The sequence below is a fragment of the Rhinolophus sinicus genome, chromosome 16 (genome assembly GCF_057876585.1).
Source record: "Rhinolophus sinicus isolate RSI-liver-muscle chromosome 16, RSI-T2T, whole genome shotgun sequence".
Classification (NCBI taxonomy): domain Eukaryota; kingdom Metazoa; phylum Chordata; class Mammalia; order Chiroptera; family Rhinolophidae; genus Rhinolophus; species Rhinolophus sinicus.
In genome coordinates, this window is record NC_142516.1 from 175,584,858 (window position 1) to 175,604,367 (window position 19,510).

Below are 19,510 nucleotides of genomic sequence, written 5' to 3' on the forward strand. Positions count from 1 at the left end.
TGGAGAGGTTGTCCAAATGGGAAACAGTCTCTCTTATTGGACGTTTGCTTCCAGAGCTGGAGGAATGCTGGTGTCCTTCAGATCTGGGAGTAGATGAGAAACAATAAGATAATTTATATGTGGTTCATCGCCTCTACTGATCCCGTCGCCTTCTTTCTTATAGTCATCGATCCTGTATCATCCTCTGACTCATGGGGACCCAAGGCTGCTTTTAAAGAACCTTCAATGAGGGGCATCATTTCCTGGTATTCATGTTGATATTCTTCCTGGAGATGAGGGCGATGCTGTCTTTCTCTCCGTTGGCTGTGGAGCAGCTTTCAGATAGCCCCAAACTCCCCGATTTCTGGGGATCGTAAGCATCCTTGTTCTTCCAGCACTTAAACTTTTGACCACACAGACGAGGTCAATCACCACAGCCACCAGGATGACAGTGAAGCTGATGACACCAAATGCAGCCACAGTGAGCACCGTCTGATGTAGGGCTGGGAGGATGGTCAAGTCTTCTCTTATCCTTGGGCTGATGGTGGCTGGTTGTGAATAACGTTTTGAGAGGTGTAGCTTCCTGATGTGTGCTGTTGTGGCTGGGGCTTAGTGAGGCCATTCTTGGTACATGACCTTGGCTTCCTAGGTTTACTGGCTGCTATGGGGGCCTGTGAGGCCTTCTCTGGAGCAGCTGGGGTACCGGTGCTGTACAGAAGGTTGGGCTACTTGGCGCTGAGGAAGAGCTGACTCCTGCGTTGGTAGATGTTGGCTCTGTGGTCAGACTTCAACTGAAGGCTCCCTGAGGGATAGAGGCCATGTTGTGGGCTGGAGTTGTGGCCTTGGAGCAGGAGGAAATTGAGGATTGCCCAGCACAGCTGCATTGCTCCAACAGTCCCCATGTCAGTTGGGTCTGTGACGGGCAGATAGCTCCTCCGTGAAGGCTCTTTCCATAGTGGAGAAGAGAGAGGGAGTGCTAGGGTGGGAGGGGTGGGGTCTGGCTGTCCAGGAGCTTCCTGTCAAAGAATAGAAGGGAACAGATTGGGACTGGTTCCAGGGGCCCTGCTCAGCCGGATAGCCCAGATGAGGATGTAAGGCTGAAACATCAGTGTCTGCGCCCAGGGTCCCGGTGTGTGTGTGTGTGTGTGTGTGTGTGTGTGTGTGTGTGTGTGTGTACGCGCGCTCTTGTGTGTGTCTTGGGGAGTACTCCACATGGCCTGGGCTAGGGTCACTGTGGATTTTTCCAGGGCCTGTGCACCAAGACCAGTGATGGCAACCTGCCCTCTGTCCCCTTTCTTCCCCTCCTGAGGGTCCATCAGGGCTCTCCACAGATTTTCCTGGAGTGTTCATCCCAAACATTCTTAATCATTTTCTGAGTTCAGGGATTCTAAGAAACAGTGATAAACATAATAAGTATATCTGATCTTGCTCTTTTAATGTCTAACAATTTCATGCCTATAATTCAGTTATTCCCTTTCTATGCAAGATAGCAACTCATATGTTCCATGTATATGAAAATCCACATTCAAAAAGGAGACTGTCAACCTACCTCCAACTTCTTATGTTGAAACCTAATGTCCAGTACCCTAGCATATGACTGAATTTGGAGAGGAAGCTTTTAAAGAGACAATTAAGATTAAAAAAGTCATAAGGATTGAACCCTATTCTAATATGACTGGTATCCTCATAAGAAGAGGGAGAGACACCATGGAATTGCATACACAAAGGAAAGGCCAAGTGAGGATGTAGAGTAGGTAAACATCTGGAAACCAAGGAGAGGGGCCTCAGGATAGACCATACCTGCTGACACCTTGATTTTGGATTTCTCCAGAACTATGACAAATAATTTTTTATTGTTTAAGCCACCCAGACTGATGTGTGTGTCATCCCTAGCACAACAATATACTCACAAATCCACACTATTTTTCAAATATAAATATAAAATAAAGTTATGTGATGTAGCAAGAAAATAAAGAATAACAGATATAAACGCATCCACAAATCTAAATGGCAATCAAGTGAACAACACAATAATAATTTATTGTCTGTTTAGAGAATGTGTAGTATTAAAAGACATGACAAAAATAGCATAGATAATAGGAGAGAATTTTAAAAACTTAATACATTCAAAGAACCTTGCTTTATATAGGAAAGGGTTGAGATATACAGCATCACAGTTTTTTTTTTTTTTAATTGAGGTATAATTGACACATTCTATTAGTTTCAGGTGTATAATGTAATGACTTGATATTTGCATATATTACAAAATGATCACCATGATAAATCTAATGTCCGAAACCATACATAGTTACAATGTTTTTTGTCATGATGAGGACTTTTAAGAACTATATTTTTTGGCAACTTTCAAATATGCTATACAGTATTAACTATAGTCCCCATGATTTACATTTTTTATACCTGGAAATTTGTTCATTTTGACCCGCTTTACTCATTTTGTCAACCCTTCAACCCCACTTCTGGCAATCACATATCATGCTTTCATATCCTACTAATTTTACTTTACCCGAAGGGTAAAATAAAGTGATTTTAAGCTGGAGAGTGATATGTCTGTTTCAATAAAACACTGACCACAACGTGTTTTTTTTGTTGTTTGTTTGTTTGTTTGTTTGTTTTACTAGAATGGTGGTATACAGAAGACTGGAAACAGGAAGATCTTGGCGATACTCTGAGGCATGAAATGATGGTGAGTTCAATTTTGGGTGGTGGCAATGTAATGAAAAATAAAGTAGTAGATTTAGGAGACATTTATAATTTACATTTAGAAAGAAATAGGTTATCAGGATGTGATTTATGAAGGGAAGAACAAAGAGATTCTCAAATCTGCTTATAGTTTTCCAGTTTGGGCAACTGGAAGGATTTTGATTACATTTAGTAAGAAATGACATACAGAAGACCTTGGGTATGTGACCATCTATCATAGATTTATTTAGAATATTCAGTGTCCACTTATGACAGTAGATACATCCACCAAAACTATGAGTCCAATGTAACAGATCCTTGATATAGGTCACTTATGTTTCAATAATACTGTTGTTCAATAACTTTTGTTATTATCTTCACCTGTTAATAAATCTTCCCTGTGAGGAATTAGCTTTATTTAACAGAAAATATATTTGCAGAATATATTAAACCCATGTTATATCCAACTTCATTCTTTGTTATCCTGGTATTTTTGGACTGAGCTATGTGTCCCTTACAGTGAGTTTCTTAAGTATTCCTGTCAAGTCCCCAGAAGCTTAAGGGGGTAGGTAGTCTTTGTCTAAGTACAAACTTCTATTGAAATATGCATGCCCAAAAGTACAGAAATCTAAAGTGTACTTAATAAATTATCAATTGTGTCATGGAAAGGTGAGAGAATGATGCAGTAGCAATATAGGAAAGGAAAGCTGAATGTGTTGCATTCTTAAGTAGTAGAGTGTTATACTTGTTTCTAGAAAAGAGTCTGAATGGAGAGCTAATAAAATACAGGGATTAGAGAAGGAAGGAGTTCAGGGATTGGTGTTCTTTCACAGGGAGTGGAGTGTTGCTTAATGTCAGCTGTGGTTGTTTAAGTGAGACTGTTGATTGGTTGGCAGTGTATTTTCTGTAGTGAGGCTTTAACTGATTGGTTCAGTTTCAGAAGTATGGGGCTATCACTGAGAAGTTGACTTTTGGAAATGAGTTATTGGTTTACAGCACCCATTGATTAAACTGAGGCTAGTTACCGATCAATTAAGCCACTTTAAAACACAATCTGGTGTTTACTTGGTATGGCTACAAAATAAGCGTTCTTTTCCTGGGAGAATGAGAATTTTTAAATGTTTAATATGACATATGAAAAGCTATACGTATGTGATGTGTGCCATGTCGGTCGCACAATTAAGTTTGTGAAATCATCCTAGAAAAAGGGCTACATACCTCATTGCTGAATATCACTGTGGTCACAATCGAAGTACTCCCTTTAGGAAGCTATGCACCAACACCAGCACCTAGTCAACCCTTCAAAGCAATTTTGGAACTCTTTTTATGGAAGGGCTATCAGAGCTGTCCTCTTATTACCCTTGACGTCCTGAATGTCATCAAAATGTCTTCCTTTCAATATTTCCTTTGTCTTCTGGTAAAGAAAGAAGTCATTGGGGGCCAGATCAGGTGAGTAGGGAGGGTGTTCCAAAACAGTTATTTGTTTACTGGCTAAAAACTCCCTCACAGACAGTGCCGTGTGAGCTGGTGCATTGTCGTGATGCAAGAGCCATGAATTGTTGGCAAAAATTTCAGGTCGTCTAACTTTTTTACACAGCCTTTTCTGCACTTCCAAATAGTAAACTGGGTTAACTGTTTGTCTAGTTGGTACAAATTCGTAATAAATAATCAAAAATGGTTAGCAACATCATTGCATGAAGTTTGTGAACTTAATTGTCAGACCTCATACAACTTGATGAGTTTGTGAATAAGTATACATCTATGAAACCATCACCGCCATCAAAGCCACAGTTGGTATCTTCTAATGAGTTTGAGTATGAATAGACTATTTTCACATTTTCCATATGAATTTGAATTCATGCATATTTTTCTATTGGGTTGTGTCTTATTTTTAACATTTAGAAGTTGATTTACAATATGAATATGAGTTTTTTATAAGAAATAAATGTTGAAAACACCTTCACAATGTAGTTTGCCTCTTACTCTCCTAATGAGATCTTTTGACTAATAGAGATCCTTACATGGAGTGAAATCCAATTAATAAAAATTTAAATAGTATTTTTTTCAAGTTAAAATCTCTTTTCCTATCATTTATCTGTAGATACTTTTGGATCTGTTTGTGCCTAAAGTACATTTTCTGCAATTAACAATGATTTTATTTCTACCTATTCAAACTTTACAAGTTAGATGTTGATAGATAGATAGAGGATAGATAGATAGATACATAGGTAGACAGAGACACAGAAGGATATTGAGACAGGGATTTCTTTACTTGTTTTACTTATTTTATTATACTGGATGGCATCTCCAGGATAAAACTGAAGAAAACGTTGATAACTAACATCCTGTCTCCTTTCCAGTCTCTGGGTGGAGAGGTTTGGAAAAATTCCCATTTAGTATATTCTCTACATATTGTTGCATTTTGTTTTCCGTTGGTTACACTTAATCAGCATTTCTTTATTTTAATTATATTTTGTTGTTATGAATAGATATTAATTATAACATTTTCCGCATTTGAGGTCATTTGATTTCACATATTATTTATTAGTGTTATTATTATATGGATTAATTTGTGAATATTAAATCAACATCTTCTTTCAGAAGGAGCAAATATAGGTTGTGATATATTACACTCTTTGTTAATTTATTGCTGGATTAGGTTTTCACATGTAGGTAAATATGACATGTGCCATCTTTTAACAATGTTGGTAAATTCTCATAGTTTTTCAGGTTAATGTTACTGCCCCATTCCAGGTAATGCTGCTCACCTTACATTCCAGGACTTTGGTCACATTTGAGAACTTTTTACAATAACTCTTATAAATTCTTTCTCTTATCTCTATATAGTTCTTAATAACGATTTCCTTCTGTTTCATCTTACTAATTTTCATTTCAATTGTCTAATTTTCTATTAAACCTATCCATTAATTTTTAAACTTTACTATTTTGTTTTTTCAGTTATAGAATACCGTTTGTTTACTTTTTATTTAATTTATTATATATTTCTGCTTAATTTGATTATTATTTTGCGCTTACATTATATTTCTTTGAATATTATTAAACATATGTTATAATTTTTACATCTGAAAAAACGTGAATAACTTGTAAGACTTTGTTCGTTTTTTTAATTTTGTTGTTTTTTTTGTCTATTAATTTTTGGTTGCATTTTTCTTCCTTGTATGTCTAAATATATATGATGACGTGTTCAGCATTGCACATTTCAAGTCCAAGGACATCCTTTGCTTCCCTCAATCATGTAACCTTCACAAATAACAGGAATCAAACAGAGATTGAGATGATCAAAGCTTGATTTTTGTATTATAAAGGCTGTTTTTAATACATGTTACTCTATGTTACTGTTCTTTTGGGTTCTAACCAAAAGCCTGGGAATTTTTCACTGGCCTCTTCATCTGAGCCCTTGCAGATCTCCTTCCCAACCCCCTCTAGCCACCTTTAGATGCATTAACTATGGAAAGCTCTGCTAAGCTTCTCAGTCTCCTTGCATTGCTCTGTATTCTTAATCCTACATGCCATAAAATACCTAACTGTTAATACATAAACATAATAATACGGAGGTCTCCTCCTCTGTCTCCCACTACACTAGTACATAACAGTGTAAACAATTTAATTATTATGATTATGACAAAATTAAAAGCTTTAAATTTATATATGAAACAAAAATGTCACTATGGGTTTAATATATAGCAAGTACCCATGTATACATGCTTATATAGCTAATGAACTAAAAAGCAAGAGGGAGATGATAACACTTTCATAAAAATGAAAGAGAAATAGGAAATTATAACTTCAGTGAAATCAGTAAAAAGCTAATATTAGTTTATTTTCATTTGTCATGTAAACGAGAATCGTTCTTTGAAATAGACCTCTCATCTTTCTTTGTTATCTCTTATTTTCAATGTATTTTATTTCTTATTTTTTTCATTCAAATTAGGTCTAACAACACAAATACTTTCCCATTTTAAATTATAATTATTTTTATTCGTTGATACAAGGAGTCAGTAGCTGCAAGTACTCCTGGAATGCTTTTGCTAGTGTTTGTATTATTATCATTGCGTCCTTCTTAGAAGATATGTAACTATGCTAATGGTTTATGGGCGTTTATGTCTTGGATATATATACATATATATATATGTTTTCTATTTCTTTGATTCCTTGTAATTATCACCTTAGCCATTATTTATTAATGTGTATGTAGGTTTCTGGACTAAAAATAATGAACTCTTTTATAAATATTATCTGTTTAACTGAGGGTAATATTAAATAACTCTTATAGAATGCTAAATAGTGAACAAACAAGTAGTCTTCTGCATTTTCGCTGATTGTTGATTTATTTATTAATATTTAGTTGCAGCATAATTTTAAAGTATCTTACTGTGCTTTAAATTATTTAAATTTGAAGGAGTGGGGAAATCCTTCTAATTTTATATATTAGGAGATTTGCATATCTTTATTTTCAAAGAGTGATTACTGATACTTTGTCAGATACAGGCATTGTGAATATTTTTTTCTCAGGTGTGGCTTGTCTTTTAATTCTCTTAATGATTTCTTTTTATGAGCAGACTTTTTTTTAATTTTGATTATATCCAAATATTCCAATATATTTTTTTAAGGCTTAATCATTTTTGTGTACTGTTTAATATCTTTACGCCAAAGAAGTGACGGTATTTTTCTGTTTTCTTCTAGAAGCTTTATATTCTAGCCCCCAAAGTTAATTGTATGATATATTCTACATTAATTATTTTTATGGCATGAGGTAATGTTCAAAGTGTATCTTTTGTCTAATATGAAATCAAATTTCTCCAGTACCACTTATTAAAAAAGTGATGCGTTCTCTTTCTCTCTCTTTCTTTTTTTTTTTCATATATGATATAAGCATATGAGAGTGAGTCTGGACTTTTGTTTTCCATTATTTATATTTTGTCTATTATAACACTGTTTTAATTATTGTAGCCTTATAGAAAGTCTTGATATAGGGTAGCGTCTGATCCCAAACTTTCTTCTTCAGAGTTGACATTGCTCCTTAGAATCTACTTGAAATTTCAAAACAAAAACAAACAAACAAATAAAAATACAACCAAACAAGCAAATTTTTAAAAAGAAAACTTTCTGTGACATACACAATATTAGAAGATGTACACAAAAATGTTTACATTTACAAAGTCAATATTTAAATTATTTCTTTTAAAAAGAAATGGGGATATAAAGTACAGCATAAAGCATATAGTGAATAATATGGTATAACTATGTGCGGAACCAGGTGTGTACTAGACTAATCAGGGAGATCACTTTGTAAATTATATAACTGTCTAACCACTATGCTATACACCTGAAACTAATATAAAATAATATTGAATGTCAACTGTAATTGGAAAAAAAAAGAAACTAAATATTCAACTTGACTTAGGGAAAGGAATATGACAGTATTAGAGGAGTATCAACAACAATAACAAAAAACACAAAAATGATTTAGAAAAGAGACAGTAACCCACGGAAATTAATCCAAGAACTTAAGAAAAAGGTAAATAGGTAAATAGCTAGAAAATCTAATAAAAAACTTATTAGAAATAAACTTCAAATAAGATAAACACATTAATGTCCACAGAAACTACTTACAATATCAAAGGAAATTCAAAGTATATTAATGCTGTATATGTTTGCAAATAATATTTCCATTTGCTTGAATAAAGGTTTCAGGAACAAAAATAGTCACAAGAGTATTAGGGTGGAAATATTTAGGGTGGAAAAGCTAACAAAGAAGGAAGGTAGCAAAAAGTTATTTTTTTATTTGAAAACTTGAGGATTGTCTTATATATTATCCATATATGAGAACCATTAATTATTTCATTTTGTTTTCTCAGAATGGAATCTAAATTCAAATAATGCTATCTTAATGGTTTGGGTTTTATTTTTTTTACCGTCTCTCAAAAAGAAATTAATTAATTGTGTGTTTCCATCTGAGGAATAACTGAATTTGTAAGTTTAGGAAAACAAAAGGTTAAAATTTGGTATTTCTTACTAAATTGATGAACTATTCAGCATTCTAGAGAAACTTAAATTTTAACCAAACATTATAGAAATGTTTGTGCTAAAGTAAAAGGTTATAAAGTGTGAAATTGAATGAATAATTGAAATAAAAGGTATATTTAACATGGAAATTAGATATTAAATTTAAAGCTGTTAAAATTCATTTAAAGTACTAGAGCTAATCAAATATACACAGAAATATATGTTTGTACAAGCAGTAAAAGAAATAATACATATTCATTAACAAAAGTGTTGAGGCATTATTCTGTACTTCAATTATGTTTATTCAATCTCATCTTGCTTCTAATTATTCTTCCTTTAACCACTTGTGTCTCAGAGGTTTTCTGATATAAAGAAAAAATGCAGCTTGAAGCAAAATCTGAATGCTTGCTTAAATGCCTTCAAATTCATACACCTGGATGTATTTGCACAATTCAGAGAAGCACTTTTGTGAATTACCACTGCATCAGTGAAATGAGGTGAAAAACCAACATTGCTTTTTACCTTAGGCATCCTCTTGGAGGAAACATTAAGAGCTTGAAAATGAGATGCTTTGTTTCTTCATTTATCATATTTGTCAATTTCTTAAAGCAATTGTCTGCCATTTCCTATATAAACATAACTTATCCAGCTCCCTGGGTATTCTAGGAGTACAATTAGAAACTGTATCTGTGAAAGCACCATTATATTAAATTATAGACCACAACAGCTCACAGCATTGTTTGCTTATTTAAAAATCTAATAATACAAACTTTAATTATCCATATAAAATTGTCATGTAGAAAGCTCATTTCGCAAATCACTTTTTCTTCAAACTCAACATGGTTAAATAAAATCATGCTTCATGACTTTATGAGAAAATTAAGAATATATTAAATATATAAGCTTAGAGGCTGTTAATAACTTATAAGTAAAATAGAGATAAAAATAGCCCTACTTTGACCCATCTTTGTCTTACTTTTGACTTCTTCAAGGTTTTCCCTTAACTTTTCTAATCCTCTCTTTCTCCCCCTCTCCCACGTTACCCCAATTCCACAAATTTGTATTTAATTTAAAAATTGAGTTTGAGGCAGCCAGTTAGCTCAGTTGGTTAGAGGACAATGCTCGTAGCACCAGGGTTACCGGTTCAATCCCCGCATGGGCCAGTGAGATACACCCCCAGCAACTAGATGGAGACAACTGCTTGACTTGGAGCTGATGTGTCCTGGAAAAACACACTTAAAATAAATTTAAAAAGTTAAAACAAGAAAAAAAAATGAGTTAGGGAAACATGTTTTTGTTTGTCTTCTGTTGATGCCTATGGTATAATAGGAATTGTTTATTATAGCATGCAGGCTAAATTTCTGCGTTTTCTAGAAGACCGGGGTTCTTAAAAGTTGGGACCAGCACTCCTATATGGGAAGGTAGCAAATCGAATATGTTTTTGCTCAGTGAATGTATTAATAGTACTGCACAAGGACATGAAAAGTTGTCCAACACGTAGGAAATAACACTTTAGTCATTAAATTCTAGTTATATGTACTCGTATATAATTGACATGCAATTGAATTTCATGACATAATACACAAAAGCTATTTTTAATGAAGATTTCAAGATAAATTTCAGAACAGTGCATTTTCCTACAAAATAAGTTCAGAAAAATACTAAGAATTTTCAATATATGTGTTTGCATATATCATTGTGCCCAGAGTTACTGAATAAACATTTTAAGAATACTAAGAAAAAGGCAAAATAATTTTCGGGAACTAAATTAAGATGTATTTTTTACTTAAGATATCATGAGCTTGTTTTGAAAGCACTTTTTTGAAAGTGAAAAATATTTCATTAAAATATAGATGATGCAAACATTATGGTTAATACCTTACTAATCTCATGGATATCCAAATGCCTTATGGAATAAATGAGGAGAATAAAAGTTGTTCACATAGGCTGATGGGTTGATTTTTTTTTTTTTTTTAATTTTTGCTCTGAAGGAGTGCCTGATGCAAGCTGTGTAGCAATTTTTCTAAGTTTCTAATTTCTGAATTCTCATTTGAATTAAACTGTCCACTAATATCTGGCTCCTTGCATGTAGAGACAATGTAGAAACTGAATGAAGTAGATGACAAATACATTTTAACTAAACAAGTTATTAAATGTATTGTAATAAGAGGAAGTAAAATTTCCAGCAACTAAAAAGAAATCCAAATATTTAAAAATGAATAGGTAATTAATAGCAAAACTCATTACTCTATAGTTATGTTCTGTAATTCTGTCTGTATATATTATTTTATGGTATATAATTATTTATTGTAAACAATAAATGGTTACAATCTAAGATAATGTATTTATGAAACTACACCCATAAGAGATACTAGAATTCTTAGTTGACATTGGGGGGATACAATACTTGGCTTAGTGGCTACTAAAGAAAGAAAACTACCCTTTCAATGTTCAGCTTCCTTTTTCCTTGTGCTCCTCAAACCTGTTCTAAGAATTCAGACAAATGTCCTAGCATCATCAATGCATTTTTCATTAACCTAACTGGTGCTCCTATCTCTCAGTTCCTTCACCATCTGGCATAGTTTTTCAAGGTGACTCATTACAGTATAAATTCTATTCAAGCAACTCTTCAGCATGACATATAAAGCTTTTCTAAGTAAATATGCATTAAAAAATAACAAAACAAAGTATATTTTCTAACATAAGTAATTTTCTAGAGGTCATCATATATTGTTCCAGAAGTCATGGTTTTTGATGTACTTAGCTTAAATTTTGAATTAAGTTAAAACAGTTGTGACAAACACACACATAAAATGCTTCAGGCATGAAAAAGTTTCACACAGAGTTAATTAGATCAATCAAGATTAACTTGAAAAATAGCAGGTAAGTGAATAGAAGGTCAAAGACAAATATTCCTCTGAACATCAGCAGACATTCATAGTGTTGAAACTAAAAAAAAAAAAAAAAAAAAAAAAAAAAAAAAAAAAAAAACAACTGTAGGTATGTTTTGACATTTGCAGAAATATGTTATAGTAATGGCCAAATAAGGCAGTCTAGAAACTGGCCTATTTGGAGAGAATATTAAATAATTATGCTTAAAGTATATTATTCTTCCCTTAAACAGTTCTATAAAACAGGAATCAGTCACAGAATACTGAATTCTGAAGGCAAATAGTGATTTTATGATCAAGTAAAACATAAAAATATTAAGTAAAATAAATACCACACACTTGCTAATAAAGAAATGAACATTGAAAAGGTATAGGAAACACGTATTTTACAACTGGTCCAACCACTCTGTGATTTAGTTTTAAATCTAAATATATTTAAACATCAATGTATCTTGATGTCTTAAATGTACTTGATAAATTTAACTTTAACTGAATGTCAGTTGAATTAACTCATAACAATGAAGTCACAGTGATAACTTTTTAAGAACTTTTAATATATCAGATAGTATTCTAAAGTATTTTGCATACATTAATATATTTAATTCTCACAACTCATTCAGGAAGCTACTATTTCTTTTCTATTTTATCAATGAAGAAAGTGAAATTGAGAGAGATTTAAAATTAAAGTCCTACTTTGTGTTTAAAAATGTAAGGTGGGAGGGGGTTGGATAGATGAGGGTAAAAGGGATCAAATATATAGTGATGGAAGGAGAACTGACTCTGGGTGGTGAACACACAACATGATATATAGATGATGTATTACAGAACTGTACACTTGAACCCTATGTATCTTTACTAACTATTGTCACCCCAACAAACTTTACTTTAAAAAAAATTTATAAAAGTGTATGTAAGAGCTATTATATTGTTTGTCATCTGTTTGTCTCTCTATCAACCTCATTTCTTACAAATTCAAAATTGCCAAATATCCTGACACTGCAAGTCATTCAAACCATTCTTAAAATTAAAAAGACACTTAATCTTTCTGAGTGTTACATTGACTGCAAAATGGAGTATTTTATGACAGACATTCAAGCTTAAGGGCATCAATCATTTAACAAGCGCCATTTTGAAAAGAAAAATAATGCATTTAAAAAATTAATTTGGAATGAAAATAATGACTTTCTAATGTGGACTCATGACAAGATCAGAGGTCAAATGACCAACACTGGCTGTGCCACTAATAGTCTCAACAGCTTCTTGTATAAAAATGTCTGCTATTTTAGGCCTCATTCATCTCTACTTTCACTCAACAAGTATTCAATAAAGACTTATGATGTGCCACACACACAGAAACAGAACTGGGAATAAAATGAAGATAACAAAGCCATCAAGCCTTCAGATGACACTTATAGGCATTGGACTGCATGATATAATTTGAGAACTCCAGCAGAAATAGAGAAAATATTTAAAATCTGAGTCCTTAGACACTTCAGAGATTTGAGGTCCATAAAATAAGGAGGACTAAGGAGAGTGAGAAGCAGCTGTCAATGTCATAGAAGCAAAGCTAAGGGAAAATGTTGTCATACGTAGTCCAGGGAATTGAATGGATCTGGAAGGAGTAGAGTAATCAGTGCATGAAATAATTCTGCTAAGCCAACATCAATATAAAGTGATAATTGACCATCCCTCCTACTGCAGTAGCAGATCAGCACCTTGTCCCATGCTCTCACTAGGGTTTCCTCAATCCCTCAGAGTTGTCCTTCCATCTTGATGCTACCAAACAGGGGGCACAAACACATGTCTACAGGCAATTTAAATAATTAGTTAGAAGTAAAATAATAATAATAATAATAACTACCAGAAATATAACAAACATTTATTTTTACAAAACTCGGTGGTAGGCATAGTTTTACAATACAAGCATGATTAGTTCTTGAGATTAGATTCTAAACAAAAGGAAAAGAATGCAAGTTAAAATATTAGTAGAACTATGTAATGATTTTTTTTTTTCTATTAATTTGACAGCATAATACTGACACCTTTGTTTTCTAACTCCAAAATGGCAGTGTTAGATCTTGATTGTTTTGCAAGTTGTGATATGCAACATAACATGTTCAGGACTATATTGAACTTAATAATTTTTTTATGAGTAGAGAACCATATTAAGATTATTTTTGAATCTCTTATAGTTGTAAACTGTAAAATATAATTGTTACATTGTAATTTATTAATTCTATTTTATTTGTAAACTTAAAGAAAATGTGTTCCAGTTTTTATTTTAAGGGGTAATATCTATAGTTATCAGTTATGTTAATTGTGTGAGAATTTCATGGGAATGTAGGTATTCACTTGTAATGACATCATTAAGAGTAATTCTATCTTCAGAAGTTTTTGAAAATAAATCTACTCAGAAATCAGAAGACTACAAGATTCATGAGGACATTTGTCTGTATTGTCTATTGCTGTATTCTTAGAATTTAGAAGAGTGCCTGGAATATAGTAGCCATTCAATAAATATTCTCGAGTATACTAATACATATATCTCCTAACATCCATGAAAAAAAAATCCCTTTCTATTACTACCACCCAAAGTGACTTTCATAGAAAAATTTGAGTATACAGTTTACAACTGGGTGAATGAAAAAGTAATGTTACAAAAATAACTAACTTATTTTGATATTTGACATTAATTTAAGTAAATTTTTGTGAAATCCATGTTCACTTAGTTTTAGTTTGTTTGTTTCTAGAAATGTAAAATGCTGCACATGGACCCTTGAAAAAAAACATGTGCTTAAAAGATTAAATCGAAACCTATCTGCAAGTGTAAATGCATCATTCTAAAGAATTTACATTTGGAAATGCAGACTGCTGAAAGTGGCTGTTCTGATTTTGATGTGCACCCATCTGATCACAGAATCATAAGCTTTATAGTGTTCATCTTCACAGTGCAACCACGTAGAACAGGCCAAGTAGATGACAACCCATCTGAAAAATTCCCTAGAAAATTTCTTGTCATCCACACCTCAAAAACCAATGAAAAGGTTTGAATATAGGAGGATATTCTCCCCTTTGTCTCATTCCTGTCCCCATCTACTCTGGCTGAAGCGAAGAGGTGAGAAACGTATCCTTAGAAACCATTTTGATGCATGCCTTGAGTTTATTTTTGGTTATGTCTTATAAACAATAGTTCTTTAACCTTTGTATCCATTTTTTCTGTTTTTTGTGTGACTTTGGTGCAGTGAGTTTTGTTTTGTGGGATGTTTATTTGTTTATTTTTTGGTGTTTTCCCTGCCATAATTGCTTCTATTTCTTTTTGGTGTGTGTGTGTGTGTGTGTGTGTGTGTGTGTGTGTGTGTGTGTTTAGGGTGTATTCCACAGACCAGCTTCAGAGGTCTGAATCTCATGAGGCTTGTGTTGGATTAGTGAGAATATCCAGAGTTGACCTCAGTCTAATTCAGTGTGAGAAATTTGCATGCCATAAATTAAAACTCATTAAGTAAAACGGAAGAGAACCAAGTTAACACAGCTTTTAATAGTCCCACAAGGTGTTACAGTTCATCTGACAAGATTATAAGGCTATTTCATTAATATGAATCATTATGCTCCATCTTAACGTTCCTCAAAGTAAAGATGTTTACTTTAGCTCCTAGGAAGCAGTCACATTACCACCAGTGATAATTGCCATCATTTAAACAGTGCCTTAGAAGAGAGCTAATTTGGGGGCTCTTGCAGTTCTTTCATAGGAAGTGTTAATAATGAGTGGATGTCACACTTACTTTAACAGAGGCACCTAATAATAAAGAACTACTGGATAGCTTCCCATTGCCACATAGCTCACCAAACACTACAGAATTCCACAAGTAGTTTTACTGCACATATAAATATAGCATAACAATTTTAACTTGGTTAGTTTGAGTTTTAATAAAGAGCATACATGGATACCATAAGTATATTTTGAGTTGGAAAAAGGGGCATCATCATCAACCGTTTTGCTATAAATTATAGTTATACTCTTTGATAAGGGAGAATGTGTATTTATCTCACTGATAGACTCAAAGTCTATTGGCTAATTGGAACCATCGTGCACTGTTGGTGGGATTACAAATTGGTGCAGCCATTGTGAAAAACGGCATAGAGTTTCCTCAAAACATTAAAAAGAGAACTGCCGTATGACCCAGCAATTCCACTTCTGGGTATTTATCTGAAGAAGTCCAAAACACTAATTTGAAAAGATATACACATCCCTATGTTCATTAATAATGTAAATAATGCTGCTTTATTTAGTATAATCAAGATATGGAAGAAACCTAAGTGTCCAACAATAGACAGTTGGATAAAGAAGTGGTAGATATATGCAACTCAATATTACTGTACCTTAAAAGAAGAATGAAATCTTATAATTTGCAGCAACATGGATGGACCTAAAGGGTATTAATGCTAAGTGAAATAAATCTGACAGAGAAAGAAAAATGCTGTATGATTTCACTTATATATGGAAACTAAAAAACAAAACAAATGAAAAAACAAAACAGAAACAGACTCATAGATCCAGAGAACAAACGGACGGTTGCCAAACTGGAGGGAGTTGGGGACAGAGTGTAAAAGGTGAAGGGATTAAGAGGTACAAATTGGCAGTTACAAAATAGACATGGGGATATAAAGTACAGCGTAGGGAATATAGTCAATAATATTGTAATAACTACGTATGGTGCCAGGTGTGTACTAGACTTACCGGGTGATCACTTCATAAATTATATAAACGTCTAAACGTTATGCTGTACACTGGAAAGTACTCTAAAATAATATCCAATGTCAACTGTAATTGAAAATAAAATATTGATACAGCTTTATGGGAACAATGGTGATAAAAATGTAGTAAGTATAAGGTTTTAAATATGTTGAATATGCCTAGTATTTGCACAAAATAATCCCTTAGATTAGTATCACTTAGCATCACCTTGGAATTTTAAAAAACCCTGGTACCCTGGATGCACCACAGTCCAATTAAATCAGTATCTCTAGGGGTGAGATCCAGGCATCTGTAATTTATAAAGCTTTCCAGGTGATTGTATGATAGAGACAAGGATGAAAACCACTTAGGATGATCTGAATACATGATGAGGCTTCAAAAGCTAACTTGGAAAACACCTCAGCAAAAAAGATAAAGATGTGAGTTAAATCAAAACATTAACATTATTGAGACATTAATTAAAATATTTTTATTTAAGCAAATATGCTATAATTTGAATCATTATCCCAACTAGCAACCAATTTTGAAGAAGTTTAACAAATATTTCCACACTGTCCTTTGTGTTTTTCCATTATAAAGATTAATGCCACCAAAGGTTATTTCATTTATCCCTTAATTCAGATAAGCAGCCAGTTTATTAGAATAAAATTATATTGACTTTTTTCCCCTCAGCATGTAGGGCACACTGGCAATTTTACTTGGCTTTTAAAATAGGGGAAAACTATAGTCTTATTTTATTGTAATAAATATCAGGTTAGAGGTCTGTTCATACAGCTATTGTCGTATACTGATTCTTTGAGGACATATAAAAATATATTGAAAGAAGGCAATATTTACTCCAAATGTATATTGTCCCAGTATGTAATTTTATTTACTATGTTTTAAGACAAACATTATTTTACTATTTTAATGAGGTAATCGAGGCTATTAATGATCTTGTACAATATTTCACACCTGTTAAATGTTTGAGTCAGTATTTGAGCTCAGATTTTCCTAGTTTCAGAACGCGGACTCATTTCTCTTCTAGTTTGTGTGGATTGAAATCCTTTAAAATAACTTACTTATTCACCAATGTTCTTTTCTCTTCAAGAAATTCTTTGAAAGCATAAAATTTAAGAAAATATTGTTTATTTAAATACACCTCCACCCTAATATAAATATTACAACAATTCCCATTAAATGCATTGCATTTTTATTTCAGCTTTTAAAATGCCTCTGCCCCTGTTTCTACCTCAGAGACATTCTGCTTTTTCTTAAAATTTCACAACCTCTCTTAGACACTAAATGCATCAAACATGTTTTATACAAATAACCTATACATAATATTTTCTAAGAGACTAGATCTCTCACCACATACATACACAAAAAAGGTAACTGTGAGGTGATAGATGTATTAACTAACTTGATTGTGGTAATCATGTCACAATGCATAGGTACATCAAATAATCTCATTGTACAAAAAACATTATCAAGGAATATAACTTCATCTAAAACATTAAATAATTTATACAAATAAGCACACAAATGAAATGGTAAGTTGAGACTGATGATGCAACAATGCAGCAAGAAGGCAAAAAAACTACATTACTCACATAATGGTCCTTTCTGGTTTAGTGGTTGGGATGAGGGGGTCGATTGGGATGAGAATTTTTGTGAGGAAACCCTAGTTTGAGTGTTTGACCTTCCCTGGCCACACCAATGCATGGACCATACAAGCTTTGTCTGCTTGCTCAGATATAGTGCAGGAAGGGGGAAGTGATGCCTAAAAGCTGTCAGTGGTAAAAATACCAAAAAAAGTAATTTAAAAGAATGTATCTTACAAAGAGCATTCTATGACCACAAGGCAATTAAGCAAAAATAATTTAAGAGAACCCAAGAAAAAAATTTGTTTGAATACAAAAAACATAATTCTGAATTCATAATATATATAAAATTTTCTTCTCTTGCTATACATACATATAATTTATATATATACATATATATGTATATATATATATATGTATATATATAAAGAAAATTGTACTATCAGATACCGTTTTTATAAAGCTATAAAAATTAAAGTATAACAAATTGGTGCAGAGGTAAAAAAAATGGACAAGTATACTATTACAAAAATAAAAATGGAAAATGTGAGTATATGGTGAGAATATCTGCAAGCCAGGAAGAGGGTTCTCACCAGAAACCAAACCTGATGGCACCTTGATCTTGGATGTCAGTCAGCCTCCAGGACTGCAAGGAAGTAAATTTCTGTTCTTTAAGCCACCCCGTTTGTGAAATTTGGTTATAGAAACCCTAGCAGACTAATACAGTGCATAACAAAATAACATTAAACAGTAGCTTAAAAAAATAACAGTCCATTATTTCTCGTGATTCTGTGGGCTGGGAACCTGGTGTTTCTTCTATTTGTCTTACCTGGAGTCATTTTTGCAGCCACGGGTATCTGCCACTGCCACTTGCCACCTAGGCTGGAGGCGGAGGTTGTCTCAGTCTCAGCCTGTAGCAGCACCGCTTCACCATACACCAGCCCCAATGCTCCATCACACTGGTACTGGGGGTTGGCTAAGAAGTCTTACACCCCCCATCTTCACTTCCAATGCCCAGAGCACTTCTTCTCTAATCTCAGATCTCTGCATTTATCCTGGGGGGAAGGGTGTTCCCTTGCCCCCTCTCAGGCACTCACTAGCATCTAAACATGGTCTTCACTTCTCTCATACTAGGCTCCTCCCTTCCTGTGTAGCCCTGATCTTCATCTACTTTCTCAGCCATTGTTTACAGTATAAACTTAATACCATGATTTTTTTTTTTTAAATCTTCATTGTTTGAAATTGTAAGGGCCTCTCCACTGTTTAAAAAAGGCCTGCTTTGAAATTTTAAGTTCTTCAAGTTCAAGATTGTTCTTCTGCTATAAGTTTCTGGATTCTATTGTGAGACTCTGTAGCAATTATTATTATTTTTTTCATTATGTAATCTTGTCACCAAAATTTGAATGTCTCTCATTAAATAAGAAGAAGGTTGCTAAATCTGAAAGATTAGGTTACATTATTCTACTCTAGAAAACATTCTAAAAATCATAGAAGCTTATAAAAACAAGTTTATTTCTTTTTCCTGCTTCATTTCCACTGTGGGCCAGTGGTTGCTCTGATCAATGTCATTTAAATTA

The 19,510-nt window shown here is 33.2% G+C and overlaps 1 pseudogene; it reads right to left on the reverse strand.

The window, feature by feature from the left end:
- Positions 1-211: 211 nt before the first annotated feature.
- Positions 212-881, reverse strand: LOC109436385 (endothelial cell-specific chemotaxis regulator pseudogene; annotated as a pseudogene).
- Between the last annotated feature and the right edge of the window lie 18,629 nt (positions 882-19,510).